Source organism: Aquarana catesbeiana, linkage group LG02 (genome assembly GCF_042186555.1).
Source record: "Aquarana catesbeiana isolate 2022-GZ linkage group LG02, ASM4218655v1, whole genome shotgun sequence".
NCBI lineage: Eukaryota > Metazoa > Chordata > Amphibia > Anura > Ranidae > Aquarana > Aquarana catesbeiana.
Window position 1 is genome coordinate 312,014,037 of NC_133325.1, and position 25,451 is coordinate 312,039,487.

A 25,451-nucleotide genomic window follows, 5' to 3' on the forward strand; every position below is an offset into this window, starting at 1 on the left:
TAACAAAAGTTTAAACCAGGTGTTAACCAAGCAAAACAGCACTCCAGCAAATTCTCTTATATAAGTCACTTCTTTATTTAATTGCTTTTTTTGAAAAACATCTATGTCAGTAAACATTCTTTTCCTGACAGACTCCATGGCAGACTACGTGTGGGTTAACCCCGCCTCCTCTCCAATGCTATAGGACCCCTATCCCATAAATTTGAGCTCACCACTAGAGACTGTTCCGTAATAAGCCAACTCATGACCAAAGGGTGGGAACTCCATCTGCCATGGAGTCCATCAGGAAAGGAAAATTACGGTAAGTATTTGACAATAAATTTTCCGTTTTCCTGACAGACTTCATGGCAGACTACGTGTGGGAAATAACTAGCCAAACCACACGGGTAGGTATGCTGATAAAAAGAAGTTTAATTCTCCCCGTCAACCGACTGGGTTCTTAAAGCAAAGATCGAAGAGGATAGAGAAGCAGGTTCTATGCAATAGTGTGACATAAAGGTGTTAATGGAGGCCCATGAGGCCGCCTTGTAGATGACATCAGGAGTCACATGCAGGGCTGCTGCCCACGAAGCCGCCATACACCTGGTAGAGTGTGTTGTCACCGCCTCTGGAGGAGCCAGGCCCTTAGCCCTATAAGCCTGCTAGATAGACTGGACGATCCAGGTCGCAATCCTTTTGGACGAAGCCCGTTTCCCCTTGTTGTTGCCAGAGTGTAGAGCAAAGAGGAAGTCGGAGCGTCTAACGGAGGATATAACTCGTAGGTATTCCTTCAGCATTTTGCCTACATCCAGAGGATGAACTTCAGAGGAACCTGGGGTCCTGAATGTAGGTAGGAAAATTTCTTGGTCCTCATGGCACACTGAAATTGAAACTGATTTGAGCCAAGCATAGGGATGAGGACCACCCGGTCCGGGAAGAAAGTCAGGAATGGTTATTCATGACCCAAGGACCCAATCTCAGAAACCCTTTTAGCCGAAGTGATGGCTACTAGAAAGGCGGCTCTTGCAGAAAAGTCCTTAATAGAAAGATCTTGCGGTGCTTAGTCCAGACAGTGAGTTGAGGACCAGGGGAAGATCCCATCTGGGGAATCTTGGTCTTCTTGGGGGCCTGAGTCTTGTTGCCCCGCAGAAAAACTGCAGAGTTAGAGGGTGAACAGCCCAGGATGTACCAGAGAAGGCTGACAAGGCAGAGACTTGGACCCTGAGAGAGTTGATGGACAGAGACAGATCTAGACCAGTTCGAGGAAAGCTGAGAATATCCTGGGATTCCTGGGTCCCTGAATGATCTGCCCGTAGAGGATGAGAATTTGACAAACTTGGCCCAAATTCTCTCATAGACTTTATTCGTGCTTGCCCTTCTCGAGCCCATGAGGGTGGAAATTACTCCTGAAGCACACCCGAGAGACTCCATCCTTTCCCTCTGAAGAACCAGACCATCAGTCTCAATAATGCCGGACAAGGGTGCAGGACTGTCCCCCTGAGAAAGAAGGTCCGGCCTGAGAGGAAGAGGTAGCGGGTCCCGGAAGCTGAGCTGGGTCAGGAGGGGAAACCATGGCCTGTTTGGCCCGTAAGGTGCTATCATCACCACCTTGACCGCCTCTGCTTGAAGCCTCCGTAAGGATCTGAGGATGATCGGGAACGGGGAAAAGGCGTCCTGTTGGAGCTTCCACTGATCTGTCAGGGCATCTATTCCGAAGGCCTGGCTGCAACGGCCCCGAGTGTAATACTTCTTGATTTTGAAGTTGCAGGGGGATGCAAATCAATCTACTTCGGGATTGACTCCCAAGGACAGGATCCACTCGAACGTCTGAGCATGCAGTGACCACTCGTTGTTGTCCAGCTGAGTGCGCGACAGGAAGTCCGTTTGGACATTCTAGACTCCAGGGACGAAGACTGCTCAAATATTGGCCAGATTTTTCTGAGCCCAGGACATGATCGGCTCGACTTCTTGGAGCAGAGTAGAGCTCCGAATGCCCCCCTGTCTCTTCACATATGAGACCGCTGTGGTGTCGTCCATCTTCAGTAAAACTGACTTCCCCTTCAGGAGATGAGTGAAAGGTTGGAGGGCAGACCTGGCTGCCCGTAACTCCAGGACATTTGGTTGTGAAGACGGGCACCCCTCTTGCCTTGAGCAAGTTCTGACCCACAAAGGGCTCCCCAACCAGCACCACTGGCATTGGTCAAGACCGTGACCCACGAGACGGGGGCGATGGAGTGGCAGGTAAGCAGATTTCTGCGCTGGAGCCACCAGAAGAGGCTGTTCCTCATCACTGAAGTTATGTGAATGGACTGATTGTCGTCCGCCGAATTCCATTGTTGAAGAAACCAAATCTGAAAAGGACGTAATCTCCCCAGAGACCACATGACCATGGGGGTTGTACAGACCATTGTGCCGATAATCTTTAAGCATTGACTGGAATATTTTCCACGGGGAGAGAGATGGAACTTTCTACCGTGTGGAACTAAGTACAGTATATCAGGCACTGGACTGGTTCCAGATTGCTTTTTCCTAGACGTGCTGGAAGAGAAGCAGACGCGCCCCCACCCGACCCGCCTGGGCAGGCCCAAACTCAAAATGGCTTAGCCGGCTTTCGTCCACTGGATGCCTGGCTCTTAGCGGGCTTCTGGAAGGATGCCTGTCTTCTGCTCCAATTTCTTCTGATATCTCGGCCGGGCCTGTAAGAGCGTGCTTCCCTTGAACGCTCAGTACTATGTCTTCTGTGCTGAGGCCTTTTCTGATTGAACAGATGCCTAACCTGATGCAGGAAGCCCGACCTCCCACCTGTGGCCTGGGCTATGGTGCTATCCAGTTTGTCACCAAACAGCGAGGACCCTTCAAGGGGATGCTGGGTCAGCGAGCCAGGGGCGCAACCACAAGGCCCGCTTGGCCGTGACTGAGGACAGCATAGTCCGGGCCGACGGGCAGATAAGGTCGATTGAAGCCTCCCCCAGGAAGGCTACCGCTAGCTTCAGCTCCTGGATTACCAAGCCCCTGGCCAGTTCTTCTGAGACTCCTCTGATCATGGAGTCTACATTCTCCATCCAGACCTCCATGGCCTTGGACATGGCCGCAAGGGCCAAGGCGGGTTTGCAAGCCATCCCGGCTGACCCGTAAATCCTTTTAAGATCTTGATTTATTCTTCTCTCAAGCCCATCTTTGAAGGATACCGCATCTACCAGAGGAAGAGTGACGCGTTTAGCTAGTCGCATCAGAGCTGCGTCTACGAGGGCAGCGTTTTCCAGATATTTCACTTCCTCAGCCTTGAAGAGGTATAACCTGGAGGTCCTACTTGAGGTCTTCTTATCTACCTTGCTCGTCAATAATATCCTTTAATTCAGAAAGGAGTGAAAAATTGGAATGTTCTTTCTCCAGATGCTTAAAGAATATCTTCTGTTTAGCCGAGGGAGTAGAAGAGTCTTCCCACTTAAGGGCCTCTTTGACCGCTTTAATTGGAGAAACCAGGGTGAAGTTGAAGCCTCCGACAAACTCATCTCCCTCCATCTCGCTGTGCGAGGAATCAGCGGAGGAATCATAAGGCTGGAATGGGCTCCTGGGCCTCATCAGCCAGGGAGCCAGATAATGTGGTGGACTGGCTCCACGTGTAAAATGTACTCCACTCTTTGTGGGATTGTTGCACCATCCGTTTGACCATGTCTCCATTTGACCGTGTCTCCATTTACCGGCTTTCAGCATCTTTTTCCCGACCCCCTTGGCATAACAAGGGTCACATAAGGACTTGACTTCCGGGACCCGGGTCCCACAACCCCAGCAGGATCTGTGATCAAAACGGCTGTCGTGGTGGTGGGTGTGGTGTTGGGAGGAGGAATGGTAACATCTCTTTTGTTGGGAGGAGGAATGGGAACATCTCCTCTGTTGGGAGGAGGAATGGGAACATCTCCTCTGTTGGGAGGAGGAATGGGAACATCTCCTCTGATGTTGGGTCCTAGACGGACAGTCACTTCTGGACCTTGATAAAGAAGGTGGGCGTTGCGGCCTGGCAAGGTCCCTGTTATCTTGGACAGTAAGCGGATGGTCTGACCTGGAAGGGCTAAAAAAGGGAGAAGGGAGAACGTGACATTTAGGGAATCAGTCCATCTGCACGTGGACCTGGCCCTCCCCTTCTCATGCCCCACATACCTAGAGCGTGAGGGCTGGCCGCACGGAGGCGGTGATCTGTCCATGGCACCCTGGCGGATGAATAGGAGGCGATCCTGCAGCTTTGTAGGAACACTCACACGTCCTGGAGCAAAGGAGTAAAAATAGCAGTGCAGCTTCCCCTTTAAGAGGCATCTTAGCCCCCTTCCCTCTTTTACCATAGCCCCTAGCTGAAGCTGACCATGATCCGGGAACCTAGGCCTGAGAAGCTGACGCAAGCTGCCTGTAGCAATCCTAATGCCCTGTACACACGATAGGATTTTCTGATGGAAAATGTGTGATAGGACCTTGTTGTCGGAAATTCCGACCGTGTGTGGGCTCCATCACACATTTTCCATAGGATTTTCCGTAACACAAAATTTGAGATCTGGTTCTCAAATTTTCCGACAACAAAATCCGTTGTCGGAAATTCCGATCGTGTGTACACAATACCGACACACAAAGTGCCACGCATGCTCGGAATCAAGCAGAAGAGCAGCACTGGCTATTGAACGTCATTTTTCTCAGCTCGTTGTACACGTTGTATGTCACCGCGTTCTTGACGTTCGGAATTTCCGACCAACTTTGTGTGACCGTGTGTATGCAAGACAAGTTTGAGCCAACATCCGTCGGAAAAAATCCCATGGTTTTTGTTGTTGGAAAATCCTATCGTGTGTACAGGGCATTAGAATGACAGGGCTCTCAGGGATTCAAACATCCCCGCTGGAATGACGTCACCACCATGCCCGGACTGCGCCTGCGCAGTGGCAACCTGCCGTAGAGCGCCTGTACGGCCGCCGGGTCCCCTGCCGCACCGCGCATGCACGAAACCAAGCCTCGGCTTCGTCCGAGGATCGCACATGCATAGTAGCGAGCCGGAGCCGGAGCCGCGGCCTGGAAGAGGGAGCCTAACCCTGGAACGCACTTGCGTTCCAGGCCCCATAGAAGCAAAAAGAAAAAGAAGACAGCAAGGCACATGAGGGAAAAACAAACAGGGAGCTTTTATATACAAAAACTGCTGCCATGGAGAATCTTCAGACCTGCCAGCCGTTCCACCGAGCCTGGGCATACGAAGGCCATCCCCACCACAGGACACAGGGGCCTGGAGCCACACACCCGCCCAAGGCTGGGCCCTGGGCTATCTTGAAACTGCCCGGCATCAACTTCCACGATCAATTTTGAACATCCGTAAACGTAAGTGCATTGACTTGTAGGTTCAATGAGAAGGACAAAAAAGGAATGCAGTCTCTAGTGGTGAGCTCAAATTGATAGCATTGAAGAGGAGGCGGGGTTAACCCACACGTAGTCTGCCATGGAGTCTGTCAGGAAAAGAATGTTTACTGACATAGATGTTTTTCAAAAAAAGCAATTAAAAAAAGAAGTGACTTATATTAGAGAATTTGCTGGAGTGCTGTTTTGCTTGGTTAACACCTGGTTTAAACTTTTGTTAAAAGAGAACTATGGCCCAACCTTTTTTGGCCTTAGTTTTCTTTTTGTTCACAAGATGACATATAGTATGTTCTCCTGTGACAAAAAAACTCATGTGCATGTGGCGTGTTATTGCCCACTATATCCTGAGAGCGCAGAGCCACGCTGCAGCTGGGACAGATCCCGACAATACTGTCGAGATCCACCCTGCCGCCTGATTGACAGCTGGCTCTGCCTCACTGGAGCCAGAGCCAGCTGTGCCCGCCCCCTCCCCAGACTTCCTCCTCCGTCTGTTCTTCCAGTCAGCGCTAGAGAATCGGAAGGTGGGGATCCCTGTGGGGGTAGCAAAACTACGCATGTGAAGTAAAACATCATGTACAATATCCACCAAATCTGCACAAACAGCGAACAAATAAATCTAGTTGTATGTAAGATTTAATAACGAAGTGTAAAGTCAGTGTGGTTTGACAACATATAACGCTCGATATCTCCAAAACCAAAGCGGCAAAAACTTTTATTTTTGCGACACAAACCAGCACAAACGCGGCACAAACGAATGGCGCATTTGTTTTTAAAATTCAGCAACATGGGTTGCAAAGTGTATGAGGTTTCAGCAACTATAACGCACAATATCTCCGCAACCAAAGTGGCACAAATGTTTATTTTTGTGGCGCCAACCAGCAAAAACGTGGCACAAACGAATGGTACGTTTGTTTTTAAAATTCAGCAATATGGGGTGTGAAGTGGGCAGGGTTTCAGCAAATATAACGCACAATATCTCCGCAACCAAATCGGCACAAACGTTTATTTTTGCGGCACAAACCAGCACAAACGCGGCACAAACTAATGACGCGCTTGTTCTTAAAATTCAGCAATATGGAGTGCAAAGTGGGCGGGGTTTCAGCAACTATAACGCACAATATCTCCAAAACCAAAGCGGCACAAACGTTAATTTTTGTGGCACAAACCAGCACAAACAAGGCACAAACAAATGGCGCATTTGTTTTTAAAATTTAGCAACGTGGGGTGCAAAGTGGGCGGGGTTTCAGCAAATATAACGCACACTATCTCCACAACCAAAGCGGCACAAACGTTTATTTTTGCGGCACAAACCAGCACAAACGCGGCACAAATGAATGGCGCGTTTGATTTAAAAATTCAGAAATGTCGGGTGCGAAGTGGGCGGGGTTTCAGCAAATATAATGCACAATATCTCCACAACCAAAACGGCACAAACGTTTATTTTTGCTGCACAAACCAGCACAAACGAATGACGCGTTTGTTTTTAAAATTCGGCAATATGGAGTGCAAAGTGGGCGGGGCTTGCATTAAATTGAATGTTTAATATCTCAGAAACCAAACCGGCACAAACGCTCATTTTTGCGACACAAATCAGCACAAACGCGGCACAAACGAATGGTATATTTTTATTCAGGTTTTACAAACATGGGGTGCCAACTTCACACAGCTGTTAGTGGGTGAAATCAATGTTCGTTTTTGACCGCAGTGACGAGAAAATTCAAAGGAGCAGGTTGGAAAAATTTTCTTGAATTAATTTCTAACAGTGTATGTGATTTTCACTTGGTAAAGTCCATTCCTTCCAAAATCAAATGTTAAAAGCAAATGAAATCTTTCAAACGACAAACATGTTCTGAGAATCTTCATAGAATTTCTCTGTAGACTTTCCAAGAATTTTTTTGTTTGAGTCCCGGTTCACAGTGGTGCGTTGCGGGAAACCCTGCAATTCAGTGACGGTTCCTGCATCGCACCTGAATCGCACACTCCAGATCGGTTCGCAGATTGCAGTGCGAAATGTCAAACGATGCAGGAATTGGATCGCATAGGTGTGAACACCCATGTGATCTGATTCCAGTGCAGACCAAAAAAGGGTCCTGCATCATTTTGGTGCGAATGCGATGTGATTTGGCTGAATCTGCATAGTAACATGTGATGTCTTTCATCGCACAAGTGTGAACCCAGCCTGAAACTATACCCATCTGTGACCAGCTTAAACCTGTGCAGTTCAGACAATTATGCCGCGTACACACGAGCGGACTTTCCGTCAGAGTAGACTCTGACGGTCTTTCAGAGTTCCGCTGAAACGGACTTGCCTACACACGATCACACCAAAGTACGATCATTTAGAACGCAATGACAAAAGACGGGACTAGAAAAAGGAAGTTCAATAGCCAGTAGCCAATAGCTGCCTTTGCGTTGTTCTTGGTCCGTCGGACTAGCATACAGACGAACGGTTTTCTCGATAGGTATTGAGTCCGTCGGAAAGATTTGAAACATGTTCTATTTCTAGGTCTGTCAGAATTTTCGAAAGAAAAACTCAGATGAAGCCAACACATGATGGGAATGTCTGACGGAATGATTCTGTCAGACCTTTTCTACCGGAAAGTCTGCTCCTGTGTACGCGGCATTATAGATTCATCCTTTCACTGTCCATGCTGAACCCCAGCGGTGTCTGAGGGATTGCACAGTTCATTTCTTTTTCTCTGTATCTCCCTGTACTTTTATCCAAAAGAAAATAAATAAATAAAAAATCCTTTTAAATAAAACGGCACTGCTGTTGTATACTTATGACCAGTTATGTAAACCTTTTTACCGTAGTTTTCAATATTTTGAAAAAAAAAATTTAAATATCATGGTATGTATTTACTGCTAAAAAAAACAACATTTTTTGTTTTTCACTGTTTTCCCCAAGAATTACTCTGCAACTGACAGAATAACTGATCCTAACATATCTGCATAATCTAGAATACATACAAACTAACATTAGTGTTTATTTATCACATGCACTTACCTCTTCTGGATAACGTTTACAGCCTCCCTTCCTGTAATAAAAAGAAACTGGCATATATCCTTCCTATATATAGAGACGGCGTTTCCTGCCCACTTAGAAACCGAAAGTGAAAATAACAAGCTGCAGATCGTTTCCTGGAAACATGGAAAATTACAATATTCTATGTCCAGGAAGGTCAGTGCTTCACACACATTCTTGTTTAGAGGAAACGCCCTCCTATTTCAAAGGTCATGGATGCTTGGAAAAGTAGATGTGTACTTTGTGATTCAGCTTTATTCTGCTACCACCAGACCAGACTCAGGAACCCAGAAACACAATATAAAAACATTGTACGCTTTCAAATGTTTTCATTGTCTTACCTAAGTGTAATGCCGCGTACACATGAGCGGACTTTACGGCAGACTTTGCCCGGCGGACTTTTCGACGGACTTTACTACGGACTTTCTGAATGAACGGACTTGCCTACACACAATCAACCAAAGTCCGTCGAATTCGTACATGATGACGTACGACCGGACTAAAATAAGGAAGTTCATAGCCAGTAGCCAATAGCTGCCCTAGCGTGGCTTTTTGTCAATCGAACTAGCATACAGACGAGCGGACTTTTCGACCGTACTCGAGTCAGTCGGATAGATTTGAAACATGTTTTAAATCTAAGTCCGTCCAACTTTTGAGAAAACAAAGTCCGCTGGAGCCCACACACGATTGAATTGTCCGACGAAATCCCGTCTGCCGGGCAAAGTCTGCCGTAAAGTCCGCCCGTGTGTACGCGGCATTAGCCTAGTTATATTTCCACTGTCCTTTGTTTGCATTACTTTGACTAAGATAGTGTAGCCCTCTTTCGGTGGTGGGGGCGATCAATGGTCCTCCCCTATAGGTGTGCGCACAGGGTGAGCCAGGTGTGCCTGGGCACACCCTAATTATCCTGTGTGGTTCAGATTCCCCCTGTTTAAACCCCTGATATTTCACCAAAGCCCTGTAACCGGACTCCTAAAAAAATGTGTAAAAAAAGTATTAAAAGAAAATTGTAAATATTAATAAAAAATAAAATAATAAAAATAAAAACTACTCCAATCTCACCAATCTCCGCCCTACTGACACTGTCCACTGCTCTACTGACACCATCAGTATGTGATATACGCATGTGTGTTTGAGCTTTGAGGGGCACAACCTAATGCAATAGGCTGCGCACATCTAGGCCTTCCCAAACAGGATATTGTGCTGTAAGTAAATAAGAGAACCAGAACCTTCGCTAAGTGGAAAAGTGGGTTTAATAATATAGTTGGCAGTGTCTCCACACAAGTCAGGGCCTCAGTGAAGAGAGGTGATTTCCTTTGTGGGAAATTAACTAGCAATCTAATCAAAGTAATTGGGAGCAGAGGAACTACTGCAACCAGCATGTAACGTAACTGCAAACAGCATATAACAACCATAAGTATATAAATGTACACTAGTATGGAAATAATGCAAGCATTATATGAGAAAAGCTTAGTAACAGTACATACCTGTATATCCAATGTACAAGTGTAATGCCCCGTACACACGATCGGACTTTCCGACAACAAATGTTGGATGTGAGCTTGTTGTCGGAAAGTCCGTGTGTAGGCTCCATAGAACATTTGCTGTCTGACTTTCCGCCAACAAAGGCGGTTGAGAGCAGGTTCTCAAATTTTCCGACAACAAAACTTGTCGGAAATTCTGAGCGTGTGTACACAAGTCCGACGCACAAAAGTCCACGCACGCATTTTTCTCAGCTCGTCGTACATCTTGTACGTCACCGCGTTCTTGACGTTCGGAATTCCCGACAACATTTGTGTGACCGTGTGTTATGTAAGACAAGTTTGAGCCAACATCCTTCGGAAAAAAAATGCACGGTTTTGTTGTCCGATCGTGTATATGGGGCATAAGGCTGACCACAGGTCAGCCTGTGTTTGTGGGAGGAGTCGGGCTGCATAAAGCCTCCCCTCCGTCCCTCCTTCCCTGTTGACGGTGGCTCACGTGGGTGTCATTTGCGGCTGACGGTGTCTGGCATCACTTCTGGTTTCTGTTCTTCAGGGAGATCGTACGGTCACTTCCCTCCCTCTCTCGTGTAGGACAGCGGCGTCCTCTCTATCCGGTCAGGGGGCTTCATGCGGTACGGAGCAGGTAAGGGGGGGACGTTTCTTACCTCCGGTCCTTGGTCAACAGCGAGTAAACCACACTCAGACCTCTCCGCTCCTATAATCTGAACATTTATATCAGCACATACCTTCTCTACAGCTCCCATCTATATGCTGCTTCTCAGTAACCTCCTTTACACCACCGTACCATGCTACATTGTCCCATCACTGATCTTTATCACATCCTCTGTCACATTTGCAGGGCTTTTTTTCTCAAATAATAGGTGCTGGAACTCAACCATGACCCCCCAAAGCCCCTCCACCCACACACACCCTCCAAATCACATTAAATAATGTGTGTGGTCAGTCAAATTTCACAAACAGTAGGAGGGTCTTAAAGGGGCAATAAATAAGAGTTACACACAGAGTGCAGAGCTGTCACTTGTAAACACAGAAACCGGACTTCTGTGTTTACAAGTGATTGTGGTGAGCCCCCCCAAGGGTCTGAGCCAGAGGTGGTGGAACTGAGTTCCACCAAGTTCCCCCTGAAAAAAAGCCCTGCACATTTGTATTTTTTTTCCTCTACTATCAGCAATTTCTTTACTAGGCCAGGTGCCAGTGTATTCCCTAGAGACCATTACCTGTCACCCTTGAAGGTTGTACAACTAGCTAGTTGTCTTTGTATGCAATCGTGATTTGCTTAACTGCTTGCCGCCCGCTCACCGTCAAATGACGGTGAGGCCGTGCAGCTCTCGTTCTGGGACGATGTCATATGACGGTGTCCCAGAACGGCCGCTCTCATGCACCCACGGGGGCATGCAGCGCGGAGATCGCGGCTGCGCCGTGTTCATAGGACATGGCGCCACCCTGATCTCTGTGAAGAGACGCATCCGCGGCTCTTTAACCATGTGATTAGCTGTGTCCAATCACAACCGGTCACATGTAAACAAGGAAGTGCCGGTAATCAGCTCTCCTCGCTTCACACTGACAGAGTGTGAGGAGAGGAGAGCCGATCAGCGGCATCTCCTCACAGTAGACATGTAGGAATGTAATCAGGGCACTGATTACAATAGTGCAACACAGTGTCACCAATCAGTGCCCACCATTGCCAGCTATCAGTGGCAGCAATCAGTGCCCACCACTGCCCACAAGTGCCACCAATCAGTGCCCATTAGTGATGCCAGTCAGTGCTGTCAATCAATGCCCATCACTGCTGTCAATCAATGCCCATCAGTAATGCCCATCAGTGCCACCCATCAATGCCCATCAGTACAGCCTATCCGTGCCGCCTGTTAGTACGACCGGACTAAAACAAGGAAGTTCATAGCCAGTAGCCAATAGCTGCCCTAGCGTGGCTTTTTGTCCATTGAACTAGCATACAGACGAGCAGACTTTTCGACCGGACTCGATTTCGACGGATAGATTTAAAACATGTTGCAAATCTAATGCCGCGTACAAACGAGCGGACTTTACGGCAGACTTTGCCTGGCGGACGAGATTTCGTCGGACAATTCGATCGTGTGTGGGCTCCAGCGGACTTTGTTTTCTCAAAAGTTGGACGGACTTAGATTTGAAACATGTTTTAAATCTATCCGTCGAACTCGAGTCCGGTCCAAAAGTCTGCTCGTCTGTATGCTAGTTCGACGGACAAAAAGCCACGCTAGGGCAACTATTGGCTACTGGCTATTAACTTCCTTGTTTTAGTCCGGTTGTACGTCATCACGTACGAATTCAACGGACTTTGGTGGATTGTGTGTAGGCAAGTCGGTTCATTCAGAAAGTCCGTCGCAAAGTCTGCCGTAAAATCTGACCGTGTATACGCGGCATAAGTCCTTCCAACTTTTGAGAAAACAAAGTCCGCTGGAGCCCACACACGATCGAATTGTCCGACGAAATCCCGTCCGCCGGGCAAAGTCTGCCGTAAAGTCCGCTCGTGTGTACGCGGCATAAGTGTTGTTTTTGCAGTTTCAGACACTTTTCAGGTAAGTATCATTTGTTTTCCTCATGACGAATTTTCAAGGGTGGTTATTTTCATTTCTCGAACCCGACTCGGTACATACGTGTTGTTTCTAAGTGGTAGCTTTGTGTTTGGTTTCTTTCCATAGTGGTGTTACTTCATTTCAATAGATTCTCGGAGTTTATTTTTTCTTGTTTCTTCCCGGTTCAGTTCATTTCAGGTTGGTTTTCTGTTTCCCATTTCACAGTACATTTCGTTCTTACAGCTTGAGTCTCATGGCCATACATCACTGTAGCATTCACCCATCACGTCTATGGGTGCCAACGGATTGAGGTGATCATTTTTAATTGGCTTGTACAGTGGCAAGTCTCTTCATCTACGCTGCTTACGGTCAGGGCCGGATTTGCCACAAGGCCACCGAGGCCAAGCCTCGGGGTGGCAGTGGTGCAGGGGTGGCGCCACTCCTGCAACGACTTCGTGGCCGCCCCCCCTTTCGGGCTGCCCATTAAAGTCTATTAGGGGCACCGGTGCCGGTAGGAAAGATGGTCGCGAGCCAACCACGCAACTGCGCATGTGCCGTTCCGAAGCCGGCCGGGCTAGGGAAAGCTCGTACGCGCTCGGCCGGGCGGTGCATGCGCAGTAGCGTGATTGCGCTGCCGGCGTCATTTTTGAAAAAATCGAGAGTAGGTCTCCAACCTGTGGGCCGCGGCGGAGACAAGTAATGTCAGTGGTGCGGCGGCGGGGGAGAGAGATGACATCTCTCATTGCCCGCACCGCTGTTCCGCCCTCCTCCATCTGGTGGCAGGCAGCATGGCAAGTGACATCCCCATCTGGTGGCAGGCATAGTGGCAAGTGACATCCCCATCTGGTGGCAGGCATAGTGGCAAGTGACATCCCCATCTGGCGGCAGGCAGCATGGCAAGTGACATCCCCATCTGGTGGCAGGCATAGTGGCAAGTGACATCCCCATCTGGTGGCAGGCAGCATGGCAAGTGACATCCCCATCTGGTGGCAGGCATAGTGGCAAGTGACAAGCGATGGTGGCAAGTGACACGCTCAGGGCTCCCAATGATTCTGCATTATGGTGAGTTGAACTATTACAATGTAATGATAGAAATAATGTGTTTGAATCATCCAGACACCATACCAACCATGGTGCCGGGGATGATTGAAGCACTAACACCAGCCATTGCCCTGAAAAATTGCCCGCGAAAAATCCTTACCCCTTGCGCGCTTACCCTGAAGTATTTTTAGTCTGTACAATTAAAGCCAGTTATTTTCAGTGTTCTTGTGTGTGGAGATATGTTTTTAACTGATCTATTGTAGTAGTCATCGATAAAGGACGAGAATGGTGGTGTGTGTGTGTGTGGGGGGGGGGGGGCGGCATTGAAGGACCCGGACTTGGGGCAGCAAAGGGAGTAAATCCGGGCCTGCTTACGGTTAGATTTTCTCACGCTAACACATTTCACTACTCTTGTCATTTGGCTGGGCACGTTTCTGGCTCCTCGGGCTGGAGTTTCACATTGGGTGGCCTGCTAGGCCTCAGGTGGTCACGAAGCAGACACGTTAGTCTTTCCACACATACTTCCCAGGTGGGCAGGTAAGTTCATTTAGTTCTCGTGAAATTTCTGTTATCACATTCATGTTAGCATCACATCTTCACGATTAGGTCATGGCGTCACCATTGCAGCACTACCTATCACGTTTATAAGTACGTACAGATTGAGATGGTCGTTTTTAATTGACTTGACTGGTGGCAAGTCTCCTCATGTGTTCTCACACGACTCACGCTACAATCATTTCTATACTCACATTGGTAGCCTGACACGATTTCAGGTTTCAAAGGCCTGAGTTCTCGTTGTTAATTTGCCTGATTACGTCTCAGGTTACTCGGCCTGGTAAATTCACGAGGCTGTCACATTTCAGTCCTGTTCAAACGTACCTTTGTCATTTCATGGGAGAAAAAAAAAAGGGAGAGAGGGGGGAGGGGCAGCCGGTTGGTCTAAGGTAGGTGATGGGTACGGTTGATTTATTTTTCTTTGCTTATGACGTTGTTCTCGGTTTTATGCAGGTCATGTCACATGCTACGGACATCGAGAACTTTGCATCCATCCTTCCTTCTTGGGCTAGGGGTTCGGAACATGGTAGCACACCCTCCTTGAGAACAGGGAATGACCCTAGACTCATGGCTGAACTGCAGCGCAGGGGTATTGCATATTCGGCTTCAGCACGCAAGGCTGAGCTGTTCAGGTTACTGTTCCCCTGTGCTTCAGGCTCTAGCGCAGAGCAAGTTACACTTTGGACTGTCGCCTCATCCCTTTCTCAAATCCATGCTACCCTGAGTTCCCTGGCCTCTTCCTGCCAAGAATTGCGTGCAAGGGTGGAGGTGTTGGAGGCTCAGCTGAGCCCAGTGTCAGGACTGTCTACCACTCCAGGGATATCTGCAGGTCCTGGGACCCCCTTGGTACCAAGCCCCATACCCAAAGGCCCAGGTAATAGCATGGGTGTTCCACCCATTACCCCGGCTCATTTTATTCCAGTCAACATCAGGAAGGACATACCGGAGGGCAAAGATATTAATTTAGCATCACTATTGATAGCTGCCCATGGTGTTGCCGATAATAGGTCATTGTCAGGTCACCTAGAGGCTGGGTGACAGATGCACACCGTTGGGATCAGGAGTGCACCACAAGGCAGTGGACCCTATGGCTGACTGCTGCGGATGGGAGTCCGGGTGGTAAGGAAGGCAGGGCCCTGGGACACCTGGGACACCAACATTGATCCCACCGGGGTTTGAGCGTAGGATTCCCTGGGGTGCGGAGTCTAAGGGCCAGCAGGTGTTCACCAGAGCCTCTAGGGGTGAGGATGGACTGGGCTGCAACTGGCTCCAGGTCGCGACCCCCAGGGTCCCCCAGCTCACACCCACAGTAGGCAACAGGAGGATAGGGATAGTAAAGGAATAAGCCAAGGTCAGGGCCACAAGCAGACAAGGACAACAGAGTTCACACCAAGGTTCAGGGTCACAGGCAAACAGGGATAGTCGGGGACACGCCAGAGGAGAGGGTCACGAGCAGACAGGAATAGTAGAGAACACACCAAGGTCGGTAACAGAAACAAACGTAGAGCACACAGCAGGCAGGAACAGGAAGCCAAACACACAAAGGTTGATCAGCAGGGCTGGCCTGCAGTGCAGAGGTTAATATAGAGTTCTCTAATAGGAGCTGGGGTGGAGCCGTGCTAGAGGAGAGTTAATAAAAGCAGTCAGGTGAGAGTCAGCTGGTCTTTAGAGATGAACACATAGAAACAGGTAAGCTGATAGACAACACTATTGCATAACCATGACAGTCATACTTGCGGCAATGTTTCGGTGGTGGTTAAGACCAGGGATCATAGGCTCAGCCGCAAACTTTCTATCCCGGAGTTTGTCCTGGCCTTTAGCTTATACAGAGACGTCATTTGCTCGGTGGTCCACTCAGGAGGGAAGAGCTGGACCATTACCTTTACACAGTGGTAGAGTTAGGACAGAAGTATGGGGGGTGAAATTTATATGACTTTCTTTGCTCATTTTCGGCCAAGGCCGCTGCTTGTTTTGCTCAGTTCCAAGTGGTGACGGTGTGGAGTAACATAGACACTGAGTTGTTTTGCTGGGCTTAGGTCACCATTTTGTGTTACTTGTTAATCGTCCACTCACATTGCTTACTGGTGCCCCAATTCGGAACTCCCCCCGCTACCAGGGATGTCCAGGGGTTCAAGCACCGCACTTCGCACCGCACCCCAGTCCGTCCGACACCATGTGATGAATTGGGCCGGCCCATTCATTTTCTAGGCAAATCACAAATCTGTAATAATTTCAACCTTGGTTCATGCAATTACAGCCAGTGCCGTCTTTTACAAATCTGTACCAGTTGTTTCAGGGCTCACCCCAAGTCGGCCTGTACACTGAGACAGAACAAGTCCATGTGACTAAGCCGCATCAATGTGCCTTTTTTACAGGCTTGTTTAGCCTCCCATCCCGTCACCATGGTTGAGCAAATTTTTGGTGGAAGGTTTCACGGGGGGATTACACACTGGGTTTGTTTGCTTGCTAACAGGCACTTTTGAGTGTCGAATCTGAGGTCCTCTGCCACAGATGTAGAGGCAGTGGATGTGTTACTACAGTTTGAACTCAGGAAGGGTTTTGTTATTGGTCTTTTCCCAACATCCCCTTTCCAGGTTTGGAGGGTCAACACCTTGGGCCTTGTCAAAGGGAAATTTTCTATAAAATTAAGGTTAATATACGATTTGTCAGCCCCTCATTGTTCACAGGTGCCTAGCCTTAACTCTTTAATACATCGATGGATCAAGCAATTGAGTGTATCATTGGAGCAGGTGAGAGCACTTGGCTGTCCAAAGCTGACATCGCAGATGCCTTTGAACTTCTTCAAATTCTGCCATCACTCTGGCAGTAGCATGGTATTAAGTGGAGGTTTTATTATTTTGCCACCAAACTCACCTTTGGCTCCAAGAGTAGTCCCTGGCTGTTTGATTGCTTCGCACAAGCACTCAGTTAGATCCTCACACACAGAGAGAGTTGTCAGGAAGTAATCCACTATTTGGACGTGTAGCACCCTCTACCATAGGTAGGTTCTAGCATAGGATTTTTGCTAGGGAAACTGTCAGCACAGGTAAATTTAGGCAGGCCTATGCTTTGAGCTAGGCCTGTCTGTTTTGATCTGGAGGCAGGGAGTGGTTAGTGTAGCAGTGGGTGTGACCACCTGTGCTCTAGTTTTGAGGCGCCTCTCCTGCTTCCAGGGAGAATGTTCTGAAAGAGGGGCAGGGCCTAGAACTGGTGTGGCAGGCAGCTCATGTGGGAGCCCTGACCAATCCCCAACTGGCATTGACAGGATTCTGGCCTCCTATATAAGCTGAGGTAACAGGCCACTGGGGGGAGTTGTCGGCAGAGAGAAGTGGAGAATGGAGTACTAGACAGCAGCAGGAGGCCATCCCCATCTGGGGGGGTGCGCCGATCGCAGGAGGAGGCCCGGGAGAACTGTGAGGGAACTTCACCTTTACACGGTCATTGGTGAAGTCTGCATCTTTACACGGTCATTGATGTGGAATTCCTGGAGCAGAGGGGCAGGAGAAGCTGTCGGAATGTACGGTCCGGTTAAGTTCTCCATCATGGACTCAGGGCAGAGAAAGGTCGGTGAGTGTACCACAGTGGAGGGCTGGATGTGGAGACATGCCAGGAAGTCTGTGAGGGAATTTCACCTTTACACGGTCATTGGTGAAGTCCTTATCATTACATTGATAAGGAGTCCTAGATCAGAGGAGAGACTGTAGGGAATAGTGTCAAATCGATGTGGCCCAAGGGCACAGGATTTGCAAGCTAAGCTAGCTGGGAACAGTAGTCCACCGTTCAGCACATGTTATTAACCTACTAGGCCTCCGGGAGAGGTTCTGCAGGCCTCTGGCCTAGTAGCAGCAATAACACAGAGTCCGCATTAGAGACTATTAAGAGTGGGTTATTTTGCATACAGAAGAAGATGTGACAACAAATTAATATAAGTTTGTGCAGGAGGAGAGGATTTCTGGAAACTTCACCCTTACATGGTCATGGGTGAAGTCCTTATCTTTACATGGTAACTGATGAGGAATTTCTGGGAGCAATAGTCTGCAGGAGTTACACAGAGGAGGAGCAATAGTCTGCATGGTGATGCAGGGAAGAGACTGTAGCTGTTACATATGTGCATCATTCCTTCAGGCTCAAACTAAGTTCTAATATATAAAGTCTTTAAATATGATGGCAAAGTGATCTGATCTATAGGCATCCCAAATACCCCTTTCCCCAACTAAGTTTTACCCCTCAAACAAAACAAAGCAAATGACTGTTCATTGTCTCTGAAGTGATATATGGGAGTCTGGCAACGGGATGATATGGTGGATGTTTGTTACTAGTGACAACTACACCGCTACATTTGGAGGTCCCACAAGATCCACCTTCACAGTTAACCTGCTGGCAGTCGCCCCTAGCAATTGCTAAAAGCCAGGGGGGACTTTGCCTGTTTTGCCAAGTTTGGGGTATAATGAGGAAAGGACTATGTTTGCTTTCAAATATTCACTTTTGCCACATGCTGTTGCCCATAGCAACCAAATCCAAACTTGTCGCCCAGTGTTGTTGTCCATAGCAACCGTCCAGGATTAGCGCTGCCATCACGCCCCTGCAGTTGTCTCAATGGACACTCACCACTGCGATAAGCCCTGCAACCAGTGACTATAACCATGTGCTATCACCCGTGACAACCACGATGAGCGATCGCGCTCTTGGTTACAAAATATGTCCAGTGCTCTGCATGGTGCGGGCATTGCACACTGAATTGCAGAAAGAAAAAAAAATTACTTTATCAATCCTGCTTAACACAGTAAAAGGAGTTGTGAATGCCTGCTGTTGCCCCTAGTAACAGAATGCAACAAGGGGGTGTCTTTGACGGGATGCTGCACGGTCAGTCCCACACCGTAGGATGTTACAGGAGAGACTTTACTATGTTAATGGAGATCACTGTATAGTTTGCCTGCCTTCAGTTCCCGATTCTATGACGCAGTTTTAAAACTTCAGCCTGGACAGTGCCTGCAGTTCTACAGCACCTGCCACCAGGTGTCACTACAGCGCACACTACCTGAAGCCTGCTAACAGTTCCTCGCACGCTGAACCAACAAGCGTGTGGGCGGAGTTACGCCCCAGCGGAGGACAGTGAGAGAGATCAGCGTGCTGCGCGCCAGACATGAGGCGGATGAAGATGGCGGAGGGTGATCGGGGGATGCCCGCTGTGCAGCGAACACCTGAAATGCAGGACCGGGTGCTAATCGACACCGGCATCCGGCTGGAACTCTGTGGAGGACTTGCCTTGGGGGTGATCGGAGGAGTGGAGCGGTTATGCATGCTATGCCCCAGGTGCCACATACCCACAATTGGAGTCAACGCCTGGGCCCGGTGCGGTCACTGTGGGGAGCCATTAACCCGCTTAGGGTCGGTGCAGTGGGAATCAAGATATTACACCATACACCCGCTCACAGGACTGTGCATGGTGCAACCGCAGGAAGTTCTGAGGGCCGAGGATCACCTGCCAGTGATGGAGGAGAGCTGCCATCAGGTATGTCCACCTCAGAGGTCCAGGACATATGGGAAGAAAAGACTGCTGTGGAGACCCGTGGCCTGGCCAGGGGCCCGGAGGTTGCAGGAGTTAGTGTGCAGCCTCCGGTTGATCCCCCTGAAGGGCCGGCTCCAAGTAAGACCCTTGCTGTGCCCATCCGGAGGGAGCCCATGCTGCAGGAGGGAGAACCTTCAGGTGAGCTGGATAAGGTGAGTGAGGGCCGGGTCATAGACTGGGGTTTGCCCAGAGTGCTGGAGAGGTTCGGATCAGTGGAGAAGCTATTCTCTTGGTCCTCCCCAGAGGGGGGCTCCAGTGAGGAAGAATGGGGGATCAGAGATTCCCCATCTGTACATACCCGATTCGAACCAATGGAGGAACCACAATCCCCAGCATGGACCTCAGTGCAAGCCAGCAGACTTTTCACAAATCAGCCTTCCACTACCCAGACCAGGGCACCCACATACAGGGAGTGGGTCATCAAGGCCCCAGATGCCTGCATCCTGCCTGGAAAAGGAAAACCTAAAGAGTTACCCTGGCTCTCTTGTTTCCAGCGGGAGGTACAACAGAGGGTTGTCTTGGAGTGGGGCTTAGATTACCCTTATGTCCCAGCCCAAACCATGGACGTCATTGAAGACTCACGGGGACAGTGGGAGGATGACCTGGTTTGGGACTATTTGCATGTGCCCAAGCCACTCCGGGTGCCAGAAAGTGAGTTCTGGGCCCGGGTTAAAGAAATACAACAGGAATGGAAATTGGGCGTGCTATATACCGAGACCGAGTCCTGGTTGTAAAGGCGGGTCGGCCTACCAAGAGCCACTCGGTCTTCGTCAGAGGAGAAGGGGATAGCCGAAGAGGTTGCCGGATCCACATTTTTATATGTGAGGAGGACTGCTGTGTTGTGCAGCCCATATAAAAGCGGCTGCAAGGACAGGGCAGGGCCTGTGTGGTTTTCTCCAATGACACTTCAAATTCCTTGCAGGGATAGCCTTTGCCCGCCACCCAGGGTGCCTGATGGGAGGACAAGTGCATCACGGACACTAGGGTGTACTGTCCCTGCCAAACCTTTTTGCTACCTAACCTTCATGAGTGGCCCCTCCACCCAGGAGCAATCAGAAGGTTTTATTGTTCATCGGCATGTATATTTTGACTGTGCTCTTCAGGAGGTCCCCTTAGATCCCTTCTGAAGGAGTGACAGAGAAACAGGGAAAAAACATGCCACCCCTTTTTAAAATTTTGAAGAATGTGTTTCTTCACCACATGGAGGATTGTAACCCCCTCTGCCTGGTGAATCACTTGTAAAGTTAGTTTGTATAAATTGGTTGTATGTTGTTTGTGTCTTCTTTTAGAAACACCAGGGATGTGACGGCTGTCCAACTCCACCGCGGGAACAGATGAAGACTTGTGTGTCAGGTCACCTTAGTCCAGGTGACAGATGCACACCGTTGGAGTCTGGAGTGCACCGCTAAGGTAGTGCACCCTACGGCTGACTGCTTCGGATGGAACTCTGGGTGGTTCAGGAAGGCAGGTCCACTGCAGACCAACACAGATCCCAATGGGGGCTAGAGCATAAGATTTCCCAGGGCACGGAGACTAAGAGCCAGCAGGTGTCCACCAGAGCCTCTAGTGGTGAGGATGGACTGCGCTGCAACTGACTCCAGGTCGCAGCCCCCAGGGTCTCCCAGCTCACGCTCACGGTAGGCTACAGGAGTACAGAGAGGAAGCAGCAGCCCAAGGGATAGTAAGGAGATAAGCCAAAGGTCAGGGCGACTAGCAGACAAGGCTAGACAGGGAACACGCCAAAAGGTCAGGGTCACAAGCAAGCAAGGATAGTCAAGAACAAGCCAAGATCGGTAACTGGAATCAGATGTAGAAGACACAGCAAGTCGCACACAAAAGCTAAACACACAATGATTGATCAGCAGGGCTGGCTTGCAGTGCACAGGTTAATATAGAGTTCCCTGATAGGGGCTGGGGTGGAGCCATGCTTTGAGGAGAGATTATTTAAGCAGCCAGGTGAGAGTGGCTGGCCTCTTGATCTGAACACATGGAGAGGTAAGCTGACAAACACTACTGCATAACCATGACACTGTGATAGGTAGAGTATTCCTCTCCAGGGAGCAGTGCTCTGCCTTCTCTTGTATGTATCTAGCTGCAGGGACCTGTAGGCTAGGATGTCTATGCCCAAACTGTACAGTGTGAATATATGAAAAGATTGTACATATTATATTTTTGTACTTAATTTATTTGTGCATAGCTCTGTCCAAGTTTTTACCCTTTCCACATCCAACCAATTGCTTTGGGATGCCCTTACTCCTGGGCCCAGGAGGTACTTTTGGAAATGTATTTTTCCACAGCTGAAGACAGCTGTGATTTTGGTGGGGGTGAGTGTAGCACCCTCTACCATAGGTGCTAGCACAGTTAAATTTAGGCAAGCCTATGCTTTGAGCTAGGCCTGTCTGTTTTGATCTGGGGCAGGGAGTGGTTAGTGTAGCAGTGGGTGTGACCACCTGTGCTCTAGTTCTGAGGTGCATTCCCTGCTTCCAGGGAGAATGTTCTGGAAGAGGGACAGGGCATAGAACTGGTGTGGCAGGCACCTCATGTGGGAGCCCTGACCAATCCCCAACTGGCATTGGCAGGGGGCGGGCCTCCTATATAAGCTGAGGTAACAGACCACTGAGGGGAGTTGTCGGTGGAGAGAAGTGGAGAATGGAGTACTAGACAGCAGCAGGAGGCCATCCCCATCTGGGGGGGTTGCGCAGATCGCAGGAGGTGGCCCCCTGAGAACTGTGTGGGAACTTCACCTTTACACAGTCATTGGTGAAGTCTGCATCTTTACATGGTCATTGATGTGGAATTCCTGGAGCAGAGGGGCAGGAGAAGCTGTCAGAACGTACGATCCGGTTAAGTTCTCCATCATGGACTCAGGGCAGAGAAAGGTTGGTGAATGTACCACAGTGGAGGGCTGGATGTGGAGACATGCCAGGAAGTCTGTGAGGGAACTTCACCTTTACACGGTCATTGGTGAAGTCCTTATCATTACATTGATAAGGAGTCCTGGATCAGAGGAGAGACTGTGGGGAATAGTGTCAAATCGATGTGGCCTGAGGGCACAGGATTTGCAAGCTGGGCTAGCTGGGAACAGTGGTCCACCGTTCAGCACATGTTATTAACCTACTAGGCCTCCGAGGAAAGGTACTGCAGGCCCATAGGCGTGCCCACGGGGTGTGCCGGTGTCTTGCCGAGAAAGTTCCCTCGGCGGATAAGTTCCACCCTGTACTGCGCAGGCACAGCGCCTGCGCAGTATGAACTACTATCAGCCGACGGAGATAGCCGAAGCACAAAATCTACAATCAGTTGTACATGGCACCTGCGCCCTAGGTCCAGGTTCCTTCCCCACCATCCAAGTGGACCTAGAGGGGGAACAAAAAAGAGCCGAGCGAAGCGAGGCCGTACTCGAAGCGTGGCGAGCGAAGCGAGCCCGCGAGGGGCCCTCTTACAGGCGCCGTGTACAGCTGATTTTCCCCTATTCATCTTTGGCTATTTCCGCCGGATCCTACTGCGTAGGCGCAGCGCCTGCGCAGTAGAGGGGGGGTCCTTATCCGCCGAGCGGAACTTTCTCGGCAGAACACCGGGTGTGCCTGGGCACACCCTAATCCCCCCAGCACTGTTTAGCCCCATGCTGTCTGTATCCGATGTGCAATGTGTACCCTGCACTGCCTGTGAGTCAGTATAACATTGTGCCGATATTGGGGCTTGAAAGATCCGCTCAGTGTGACACTGTCCTGTATGCAGACAGAGAGAGGAGCTGTCAGAGTTCATGTATGATGTCGGGGTGGGCGGGACCGAGCAGGTATCTGAACACAAGCCAATGGGATGGGGCTGCTATGTGTATGTAGCCCCGCCCCCTTTCTCAAGCTGCTCATTATTGGCTGATGTTAATAGATGCTAGGTCCTGCTCGGATGTCACACAGGCACAGTGAGCAGAGTGAAGGCGCCTCCCCCTCCAGTGTTTATGTGTACACAGGGGGAGGGGACCTGCTGTGCCTGTGCCACGCTGATCTGAGGTACTGAATGGGATCAGTGGCGGAACTACCGCCATAGCGACCCACGCGGGCGCTATGGGGCCCCACAGCTTAGTAGGGCCCTGTGAGTCGGCGTGCAAGTGAGCGGGCGTCGGGTGAGCTGCCCGTCCGTTCGGCGCTCGTACAGTCACATTGATGCAGCTGGGCGGCTTGGCGTGTGGGTGAGGGAATGTACGGGACGCTGCCAGCTGGGAGGCTCGGTGGGTGGACTGGCCAATCAGCAGGTGGCGGAGCAGAGAGATGACATCATCTCTGACTGCTCGGGGCCCGCCCTGCATCCTGGCAGATTACATCATCTCTCTACTGCCCGACTCAGACTGGGAAACAGGAAGTGTGAATCCCCATTCCCCACCTTAGCAGGAAAGTGACAATCTGCAACTTGTGGCAAGTGGACAATCCGCAATGTGTGGCAGGTGACGTGGCAAGTGGACAATCCACAATGTGTGGCAGGTGACGTGGCAAGTGGGCAATTTGCAACGTGTGGCAGGTGACGTGGCAAGTGGACAATCCGCAATGTGTGGCAGGTGACGTGGCAAGTGGATAATTTGCAACGTGTGGCAGGTGACGTGGCAAGTGGACAATCCTCAATGTGTGGCAGGTGACGTGGCAAGTGGACAATTTGCAATGTGTGCCAGGTGACGTGGCAAGTGACTATCCGCAACTTGTGGCAAGTGATGTGGCAAGTGGACAATCCAAAATGTGTGGCAGGTGACGTGGCAAGTGGACAATCCGCAATGTGTGGCAGGTGATGTGGCAAGTGGACAACCCGCAATGTGTGGCAAGTGGACAATCCGCAATGTGTGGCAAGTGACGTGGCAAGTGGACAATCTGCAACTTGTAGCAAGTGACAATCCGCAACTTGTGGCAGGTGACGTTGGCAAGTGAAACGCTCAGGGCTCCCACTGATTCTGCATTATGGTGAGTTGAACTATTTCATTATTTTGAACCAAGAAGATTGTTGGTGAGATGGATAGAAAGGATCTATTCAAACCTAAAGCAAAAAAAGAACACGACTATGGTATAGCATTCATGACTGGCTTTAATAGGCAATATCGAGATTTTGAAAAAAATTATCAAAGAACATTGGCCTCTACTATTGGGAGATGTTGATTTGAAGAAAATCCTACCCACCCAGCCTAAATTCATCTACACAAAGCCTCCCACGCTTAGACTACAATTGGCACACAATGTTGTGAATCCACCCAAGAAGTTGTGTACCTTTTTAGAACGAACTGGGTTCTACAGCTGATATGTAGGACTTCTAAATTTCGCAAGAAAAAAATCACTCATTTTAGGTCCTTGTCTGAAGGAAGATCCTTCGAAATAAAAAAATTCATCACATGTGGTACAACACATGTCACTTACTTGCTGTCCTGTCCGTGTAACCTAAAGTATGTAGGGAGGACTACTAGACAGTTAGGGGTGAGACTAATGCCCCGTACACACGGTCGGATTTTCCGATGGAAAATGTCCGATCGAAGCGTGTTGTCGGAAATTCCGACCGTGTGTGGGCTCCATCGGACATTTTCCATCTGACTTTCTGACACACAAAGTTGGAGAGCAGGATATAAAATTTTCGGACAACAAAATCCGTTGTCAGAAATTCCGATCGTGTGTACACAAATCCGACGGACAAAGTGCCACGCATGCTTAGAATAAATAAAGAGATGAAAGCTATTGGCTACTGCCCCGTTTATAGTCCCGACGTACGTGTTTTACGTCACCGCGTTTAGAACGATCGGATTTTCCGACAACTTTGTGTGACCGTGTGTATGCAAGACAAGTTTGAGCCAACATCCATCGGAAAAAATC

The 25,451-nt window shown here is 49.4% G+C and overlaps 1 protein-coding gene across 1 annotated transcript in view; it reads right to left on the reverse strand.

Annotated features, from left to right (window-relative positions):
- Nucleotides 1-8,469, reverse strand: part of LOC141127860 (lysozyme g-like) — a 110,531-nt gene extending 102,062 nt beyond the window's left edge. The window contains exon 1 of the mRNA XM_073614705.1: nucleotides 8,372-8,469. The gene's annotated coding sequence lies outside the window, so the exon portion shown is untranslated. The remainder of the gene's footprint in view (nucleotides 1-8,371) is intronic.
- Between the last annotated feature and the right edge of the window lie 16,982 nt (nucleotides 8,470-25,451).